Genomic DNA, 10,049 nt, shown 5'->3' on the forward strand with positions numbered 1-10,049 from the left:
GTTTAAACCCCTTGAGCCTTCAAATTCCATTCATTGATTTCTTTTTCCTTGTAAACAGTTTGGTCACTGTCACTCTCTTTTACTGAAATTGAACAAACTATGCTCCCTTAAACAGAGAGTTTGATTTAAAGAGTCAATTATGTATTCCATACATTCCTTATTCTTTATAGCCCTTCAGCTGCCTAGTCGGGCAAGTTCACAACCCAGCAAGATTCCCACAAGTTATCAGACAGCTCTTGTAAATCTAATACACTGAGCTTATAAATACGTCAACACTTAGATTCTTTCCAGTGTTTCAGGTCTGTTCTCAGAGTTTTTCAAACTCTTCCATATCTTTCACCTGAAAAACAAAATGATCGCACATTTAAAATCACCTTTACATCTCCTTCTGGAACCACTCTGGTGGTGGCCTTGATAACAGCAGTGCTATTCATTATACTCAAATCTATACTGCCGTTAAAGGAACTCACAGATATGAGAAAGAACCAGTGCAAGAAGCCTGGTAGCTCAAATGGCCAGAGTGTCCCATGTCCTCTGTGTGACCACACCAGTTTTCCAACAAAGGTTCTTAAGCAGGCTGAGCTGTCTGAAATGACAGAAATATAATTCAGAATATGGATAGGAATGAAGATCATCAAGATTCAGGAGAATGGCAAAACCTAATCCAAGGAAACTAAGAATCACAATGAAACCATATAGGAACTGAAAGACAAAATAGCTGGTATAAAAAGGAACCTAACTTGTCTGACAGCTGAAAAACACACTACAATAATTTCACAGTGCAATCACAAGTATTAATGGCAGAATAGACCAAGCTGAGGAAAGAATCTCAAAACTTGAAGACTGGCTCTCACATGTAGCCCAGAACCTAAAGTACAATTAAAACAAAAAGAATGAAAAGGAATGAACAAAACCTCCAAGAAATAAGAGATTATGTAAAGAGGCCAAATCTATAAATCATTGCCATCCCTGAAGGGGATGGGGAGAAAGCAAACAACTTGGAAAACATATTTCAGGGTATCATCCATGAAACTTACGTCCCACTGGAATCTCAGAAAGAGAGACCAAGCAACTTGGAAAACATATGTGAGGATATCATCCACAAAAATTTCCCCAGCCTTGCTGGAGAGGTTGACATATAAATTCAGGAAATTCAGAGAACTCCAGCAAGATACTATACAAGATTACTATCCCCAAGACACATAGTCATTAGATTTTCTAAGGTTCACATGAAAGAAAAAATATTAAATGCAGCTAAAAGGAAGAGGCAGGTCATATATATAAGGAACCCCATCAGGCTAACAGAAGAGCTTTTAGCAGAAATCATAACAAGCCAAAGAGATTTGGGGCCTATATTCATCATTCTTAAAACAAATTCCAGCCAAGAATTTCATATCCTGCCAAACTAAGCTTCATAAATGAAGGAGAATTAAAATCCCTTTCAGACAAGCAAAAACTAAAAACCTTCATTACCACCATACCTGACTTATAAAAGGTCCTTAAGGGAGTGCCAAACATGGAAGTGAAAGAATGTTACATGCCACCACAGAAAGTGATGTTAAGTGGTTAAGTATATAGCCCACTGACACTATAAAGCAACTATACAATGAAGTGTATATAAGAACCAGCTAACAACATGATGGAGGGATCAAATTCTCACATATCAATATTGACATATCAATAATGCTTTCACTGGCTGCCCCTTTTGCATAGAGCCCAGCATGAGATACAGAGGAGACTGGGATGCTTAACATAGCCAGATAGGGCTGATGTAGTTCCCAAGTTAAAAATACATCTTTCTTTGGGACAGAAGGAACCACACAATTTACTCTAGTCCAGTTTGGTCCTAGCATCCAGGAAAGCAAAGATGCAACATACCAGAATCTCGGAGACACAGCTAAAGCAGTGTTAACAGGAAAGTTTATAGAGCTAAATGCCCATATCAAAAAGTTAGAAAGATCTCAAATTAGCAACATAACATTACACCTAGAGGAATTAGAAAAACAAGAGCAAGCCAACCCCAAAGATAGCAGAAGAAAACAAATAACCAAAATCAGAGCTGAAATGAATGAAATTGAGATACAAAAATTCATATAAAAGATCAACAAACCCAAAAGTTGATTCTTTGAAAGAATAGATTGATAGATCACTAGCTAGTTTAATTAAAAAAAAAAAAGAGGGAATCAAAACTTTTCATGATTTAAGTTTTTAATTTCTCTTTCCTGAAAGGTAAATTTACATAAAGTGAAGTACATAGATTTTATTTGCATAGTTCAATGTGTTTCGGTGAATACATAACCATGTAATCTCCATCCCTATTACGATATAGAATATTCCCAGGACCTCAGAAAGTTCCCCTGTGTGCCATTCACATTAATCCCCAAATCCCACTCCCAACCTGAGGCAGTCACTGTTATGAATTTCTGTCTTTGTAGATTAGTTTGGCCTGTTCTTGAACTTCATATAAGTGGAATTACAGAACATGCTTTGGCATCCGACTTCTTTGACTCAAGATGTTTTCAAAATTCATTCACACTGTTGTGTGTATTATACATTGTTTGTTACTATATATTGATGAGTATTATCCTATTACGTGGAAACGCCACACTGTAGTTATTTGTTCACCTGTTGTGTGTGTTTGAGTTGATACTGCCTTTTGGCCATTATAGGTAATGCTGCTGGAAATGTTCATGTCCAGGTCTTTATGTGGACTTTTGCTTTCACCCTTCTTGAGTGAATACCTGGCAGTAGAATTGTTGGGCCATAGAGTGGATATAGTATGTGAAACTGTGTACAAAACTCCCACTTTTTTTTTTTCAAAATGGTTGTACTATTTACATCTCCACTGGAAATATGTGAGATTTCCAGTTCCTCCACATCCTCTCCAGCATTTGCTGCACTCGAGCTTTGTAATTTTAGCCATTCAAATGCTGATGTGATCGGGCATTTCATGGTGACTTCAATTTTTATCTCCTGATGTCAGTGGTGTTCAGTACCTTTTCATGTACTCACTGGCATTTGGACCTTTCCTCTTGTGAAATGTATAATCAAGTCTTTTTGCCCACAATTGAAATTGGGGTCCAGACACAGTGGCTCATGCCTCTAATTCCAGCACTTTGGGAAGCCAAGGTGGAAGGATCACTTGAAGCCAAGAGTTCAAGACCAACCTGGGTAACATAATGAGCCCCTGCCTCTACACAACAAAAATTAGTCAGGTATGCTGCCACATGTCTGTAATCCTAGCTCCTCGGCAGACTGAGACAGAAGGATCCCTCAAGCCTTTTTTAAGGCATATATTATATATTACATGTATAAAATTCTCTCCCAGATGTGGCTAGCCTTTTCATTTTCTTAATCATGTGTTTTGATGAACAGAGATGTTTTCATTTTCGGTGAAGTCCCATTTATATATTTTCTTTCATACTTGATATTTTGAATGTGTTCTAAGCAATTATTGCATACCCATAGATATCATCTAATTTTTCTTCTAGAGCAGCACTGTTCAGGAGAAATACAATGTAAGCCACATATATCATGTTAAATTTTTTAGTAGCCACAACAAAAAAGCAACAAGAAATGGGTGAAAAAAAAGAAAAAAAAAAGAAAAAATAAATTGCTTCATGTAGGTAATCTGTTCAAGGGAAATAAAGAAAAAAGAAAGAAAGAAAGAAAATGAAAGAAATGGGTGAAATTACTTTCAATAATATTTTATTTGACCTGATACATCCAAAGTAGCATCCTATAAACATGTAATCAATATTAAATATTAATTAGGCTTTTATATTATTTTCTTACTAAATGTAGGACATTTCAAGTGCCCAGTAGCCGCATGTGGCTAGTGGTTGCCATATCGAACAGCACAGTTGTACAAGCATTCTAGTTTCCACTTTTGCTTTTAGGTTTTTGATTCACTTCAGGCTAATTTTGTGTGTGTGATGTGAAAAAGGGTTCAACACTCATTTTTACCAAGCCTAACTCCACTTATTCCACCAACATTTATTTACTATTTTATTTTATTTCGAGTTGGAGTCTCACTCCGTCGCCCAGGTTGAAGTACACTGGCGCAGTCTCAGTTCACTGCAACCTCTGCCTCCCGGGTTCAAGCACTTCTCCTGCTTCAGCCTCCTGAGTAGCTGGGATTACAGGTGCCTGCCACCACACCCAGCTAATTTTTTTTCTTCTGCATTTTTGGTAGAGACGGTGTTTCACCATGTACTGTCATTAGTACCATGTTATAGATGAAGAAAGCAAGCCTTAAGACAAGTAACTTGGGCAAGTGGCAGAGCCAGGCCTCGAACCCAGATCATTTGGCTGTTAAGTACCACACCACTCTCTCTGCAAATCTGTTTCCATGTCATCGAGGGCGGAGAGTTTTGTTTGCCTCATTCCTTGATGGGTCCCAGCTCCTAGAACAGCCTAGCATGAGTGTGCACACAGTGAGTGCTCGTGGGATGAGCGGATGGACCCCCACCTCTGCCTTCCCTTGGGTCCTAATAGGCTCTTCTCTGGAAACTTTCCTAGTGCCTACTGTGTGGCATGTCTCACTTATTTCTCCCATCAGCCCCATGAGACACAAGGACACCCATTTTACAGGTGGTGAAATGGAGAGAATTGAGGTCAGTTGTCTAACGTGGCATGGAAGGGCTGGGATTTGAACCTCAGTCAACATGACTTGATGCCTCCCTGCTTCTGATCTCATGTGTGTCACTGATTATCCAAACTCTCTTTGGGTAACCCTCACAGGTGTCTCTTCAAATGCACCGGCTCCGATTCAGTTAGCTTGGCGGCAGCTCTCAGACGTCTCTCAGATGTTTCCGAGCCAGCACTGAAAAGTGCTTTGCGCCAGGCAGCCTCTTTGTGCAAACCTGGGGGCCCCTGATGCTTGGCTGATGGACAGTGAACATTCCTGCCCCCATCCCACTTCTATTCCCTCCCATTTATTTCTGTTTAAGCTCCACAGTGTGCCCCAGCCTTCCCCCTCTGTCTCCTCTAAGTTGGCATCCTCTCCCTAGGTGCTTGGGTCAAAGCTGGGAACGTCTTTCATTCCTCCCTCGCTCTCAACTCTCAGGTTGGCAGCTCCTGTCACTCAGCTCCAAAATACACGATAAAGAATCCACCCGCTAGTCCCCTCTCAGTCACCCTCTTCCAGGTCACCCTTATCCCTCACCTGCACAGATGGAGCAGCATCCTAACTGGTCTTGCTGCTTCCAGCCTCGACCCCCAACCCCTCCTGCCCTCGCCATGCTAAGTCCATTCTCTACTCTGCAGCCAACGTCTTCTTCAAACAGCATCATGTTAAAACCTGCTTAAAACCCATCTGTGAGTCCCCACTGCAATTATAATAAAACCCAGATGCCTCCAATGCACTTGGTGTCTGGCTTCTGTCCATCCTTCCAACCTCAGCACCCCATTGTGTACTGTGCCTCTGCCCCCTTGAGCTTCTTCCATTTTCTCGACATGGGAGGTGCCTTCCCACCTAGAGACTGGCGTTTGCTGTTCTTTCTGCCTGGGACACGCTTCCCACCACTCTGCCTGCGATCTTGCTTCAGATCTCAGCTTAAACGTCATCTCCTGACCACCTTCTCTAGAGCTGACCTTCCCTTCCAGTTTCAATCTCAGCTCCTCTGTGGGTTTCCTTCCTCCACCTTATTTTAATCTATAATTGCTTTATGTGTTTGCTCCCTTGTTTATTATTAGGGCTGGTTTTTTTCCTCTCTGTGGTGTTTATCACTGTTGGATGTCTCTCATCTTTTATTTATTTACTTTCTTACTCTTACGTCTTGTCTCATCTGTCTCCCACAACTTGAGTGTGAATGCTGACAGTGCAGGGATTTTCACCGGCTTTATCTGCCCCTGTGCCCTGGCACACAGGAGGTGCTCAGTAAACCTCTGTGGAAAGAAGAGATGTCTCTCACTAGAACTGAGGCTTTGCGGGGGCAAGGACCTTGTTTATCTTGTTGCTGAAGGAGGAAGATTATCTCAGAGCCTGCTCAGAATCTCAGCTTTTCTCTAGAATCTCTGCACTCAATGTCTCCACCTCCTCAGACCTGACAGCGCTCTCCAATTACCCAGCCCTGGGAGAGCGCACAGGTGGAAGAGGGGGAAGCTGGTCTTTCTGAGACTGGACTCCAAATCCCTGTGGGATGCTTCTGACCTGATGGGATGGGACACTGGCGTTTCACAGCTCCACTGCCACCCTTAGCTGTGTTTATGTAGGGGCTGTGTTTACTGAGGCTTTAGGCCAGAGCAAAAGTCCCTTTGTCCCCGTGTAGACTAAGGCCTCCTGTTCATCTAAAGGACCATCTGTGTTCATTTGGGCCTCCGGCCTCAGCACCTCCCTGCCCTGGGCCTTCATATTTACTAAGCCCTACTCCTTCGGCAAAAGGATCTCCCGCCTTTACCATGGCCACCTGCATATGTGGCGAACATCTTTATTTTTGTTTTATTTTCTTTTTGAGACAGAGTCTTGCTCTGCTGCCCAGGCTGGAGTGCAATGGTGTGATCTCTGCTCACCACAACCTCTGCCTCCTAGGTTCGAGCGATTATCCTGCCTCAGTCTCCAGAGTAGCTGGGATTACAGGTGCGCACCACCACACCTGGCTAATTTTTCGTATTTTTAATAGAGACAGGGTTTCACCATGTTGGCCAGGCTGGTCTCAAACTCCTGACCTCGTGACCTGCCCGCCTCAGCCTCCCAAAGTGCTGGGATTAGAGGCGTGAGCCAGTGTGCCAGGCCTACATCTTTATTTTTGTTCAGTCTGCTTGCGAGAAACTTGTCTTGGATTTACACTGCCTTTGAGTAAATGTAGGGCTCTTCACTTTTAGGAAACACATCCTCAGCTTTGAGTAGCGTTCCCAGCTCTCGGTGAAAACGTCTTAAATAGCCCTCACGTCTGTTCTCGCCATCCTGACACCCTTGCCATGGCCCCAGTTTTGGCTGCCAGATCCATTCCGGACCTCTGTCCCAGCCTTTCCCTGGGCTCCTGGCTCAGAATCCTCCTACTCCAGTCTTTCCTGGACAGGGCCCTAGAGGCCTCCTTCTGAGACCCAGAGCTGCCCCTGTCGGTTCTAACCCTCCCTAGCACCCCATCACCGCCAGAATTCCAGTGCTTTATGGAGGGTGGGCCACCCCTCCACCATCCTGCACAAGGAGGAGCGGCAAAGCTCGCAGGGACTCAGGGGCTCCCGAGCCTGCAGGCCTCTGTGCCTGCCGTTCTCTCTGCCTCGCACATTTGTCCCCATCACACCCTTTCCTGTGCTCATTCTTACTCATCTCCAGCTTCCGGTTTAAACATTACCTCCTTCGGGAAGCATTCCATGATGCAGCGTGCTGACTTAGAAGCCTCACCTCGGGCCTCCCCTGTGTCCCTCCTAAGCCCCACGGTGGCACGTATCCCTCCAGGTCTTGACTTGCCAGTGTCCCTGCCCGCCTCTGCTGTCAGTCTCCAGAGTAGCTGGGATTACAGGCACGCACCACCACACCTGGCTAATTTTTAATATTTTTAATAGAGACGGGGTTTCTATTAAACAGGGAGCCCACTGAGGGCAGGGACCGGGTCTGACTCGGCCGCATTGCTGCACCGCCCTGCGCAGGGCCGCCAGCTCCAAGGAGGTGTCAGGAACTGTTTGCTGCATGAATAAAGGGGTGATCAGTATCCCTCTTTTGCTCAAATATCCTCCATGGCTTCTGCAGTGCTCAGAACCAAAGATAAGCCGAAGTCGCCTCTCCCTCTCACCTCTCCTCCACTTGCTCCCTCTGCTTTCTCCCTCAGTCTCAGAGTTTGCACTGCTGTTTCCTGCCAGGAGCACTTTCCCCTGTTTCCCACCTCCCTTACTCCCCCTGCCCCACCCCATCCTGTACTCTCTGCCTCACCTACCCTGTGCTCTCTGCTCTCTGAGATGTGCAGAGAGCCCCAGGATGTGGAGGTCTGTGGTGGTTGATGATGTGAGAGGAACCCCATGCACCCTGTAGCCCGATTCTTTCCCCATAACAGGAAACCATGATGCCTTCCTTTCAGATTATACAGCCACCCTCACTTGTTTACTGTTTATCTATGGCTGCTTTCAACATACAACAGCGCAGTTGCCATAGGGACTCTATGGCCCACAAAGCCTAAAACATTTGCTATCGGGCCCTTTACAGGAAAAGTTTACAACCCCTCCTGTAGAGTCAAGCAGTCCAGGGAAGTGACATCACTGAGCTTTAAGATCTTCATCTAAGTAGAATTACAAGGCCAGACACCATGACTGGTGCCTGTAATCCCAGCACTTTGGGATCACTTGAGGTCAGGAGTTCGAGACCAGCCTGGCCAATATGATGAAACACCATCTCTACTAAAAATACAAAAATTAGCCAGGTGTGGTGGCGCATGCCTGTAATCCCAGCTAACTAGTGGGGTGAGGCAGGAGAATCACTTGAACCCAGGAGGTGGAGGTTACAGTGATCTTGGTTACAGTGAACCAAGATCATGCCACTGCACTCCAGCCTGGGTGACAGAATGAGACTCCTTCTCAAAAAAAAAGAATTACACTAGTACTCAAATCATATATAACATATATCTTGCCTTTTACACTAATATTATGAGAGTTGAGATGAGAATAATAACCATTTGTTGAGCACATACTATGTACCAGAAGCTGTTCTAAATTCTTTGGGGTGTTGTTAATTCAATTTGACTTCACATAAATCCTATGACGCAGGCATTGCTATTATTGCCCTCACTTTACAGATGAACAAACTGAGATGATGCATGGCACATAGCAGCCCCTGTTGAATTTTTTTTCCTGACACCCTGGCTGGCAGTGATTGAAGCTGAGCTTTCAAGGCTTTTAACACTTTCAAGTGACCTCTGTGAGGCCACTGTTAAGCCTCATTGTGGGCCACTTCTGTTCATGTGTGTGTGTTGGTTCATTTGTTAAATTTATTTGCTGAGGTCTCCTTGTGCCAGGTTAGCCCTGGACTAGGTTCAGGTAACACAAATGAATCAGACTTGCTTACTGTCCTCTGAGCATCTCCCACCCCCTACCCTGTCCTGCTGGTGGGGAGACAGGGACTTAGTGCAGGGCGATAAAGCTTCACATGGAAGTGGTAAGGGCCTTGAAAGCCTGAGCCAGAGGACACAGCTAACCTCACCTAGATTCCTAGCCCACTGAAACTGGGAGGAAAAACAAAGTTTATTGTTTATTAAGCCACTAAACTTGGGGCGATTTTTACCCAACAATAGGTAACGAATACAAGGATTTTGCTTATTACTCAAAATCACTATATAAAGCCCCTGAAAAACAGAAAGCTGAACCAGAGAAACACTGAGAGTCTCCAAGAACACTGTGTTTCTTCTTAGAGACAGTAAGAAAAGCACATACATGTTTCTTCCTTTTAGTTTTGGCCACCAGGAAGCTCAGAGCCAAATGTATGACCCAATTTTAATAATTGTGTAAGCCCCTATAACCTGCTTATCTGTGTTCTTATTCCTGGCCTTTCATTTTATTCTGACTATTTTTTTTTTTTGTCTCTCTCTCTCTTTTTTTTTTCTGAAACAAGATGGAGTTTCCCTCTTGTTTGCCCAGGCTGGAGTGCAGTGGAGTGATCTAGGCTCACCGCAAACTCCGCCTGCCAGGTTCAAGGGATTCTTCTGCCTCAGCCTCTTGAGTAGCAGCTGGGATCACAGTCATGCGCCACCACACCTGACTAATTTTGTATTTTTAGTTGAGACAGGGTTTCTTCATGTTGGTGAGACTGGTCTTGAACTCCCGACCTCAGGTGATCCGCCTGCCTCTACCTCCCAAAGTGCTGGGATTACAGGCATGAGACACCGATCTTGGGCCTGACTTTTCCTTTTCTTGGTACTGATTTTATTAGCTCAGCTGTATTTTTCTATATGATATGAATTATGGTAAGCCACCTCAAATTCAACTTACAGAGAAGCAAGGCATTCGTAAATTTGTTTTTTGTTTTGTTGCTTTTTTTTGAGACTCTCACTCTATGGCCCTGGATGGAGTGCAGTGGCACGATCTTGGCTCACTGCAACCTCCGCCTCCCAGGTTCAAGA

The sequence above is a fragment of the Sapajus apella genome, unplaced genomic scaffold, assembly GCF_009761245.1.
Source record: "Sapajus apella isolate SASKATOON/1434 unplaced genomic scaffold, GSC_monkey_1.0 scaffold144, whole genome shotgun sequence".
Taxonomy (NCBI): Eukaryota; Metazoa; Chordata; class Mammalia; order Primates; family Cebidae; genus Sapajus; species Sapajus apella.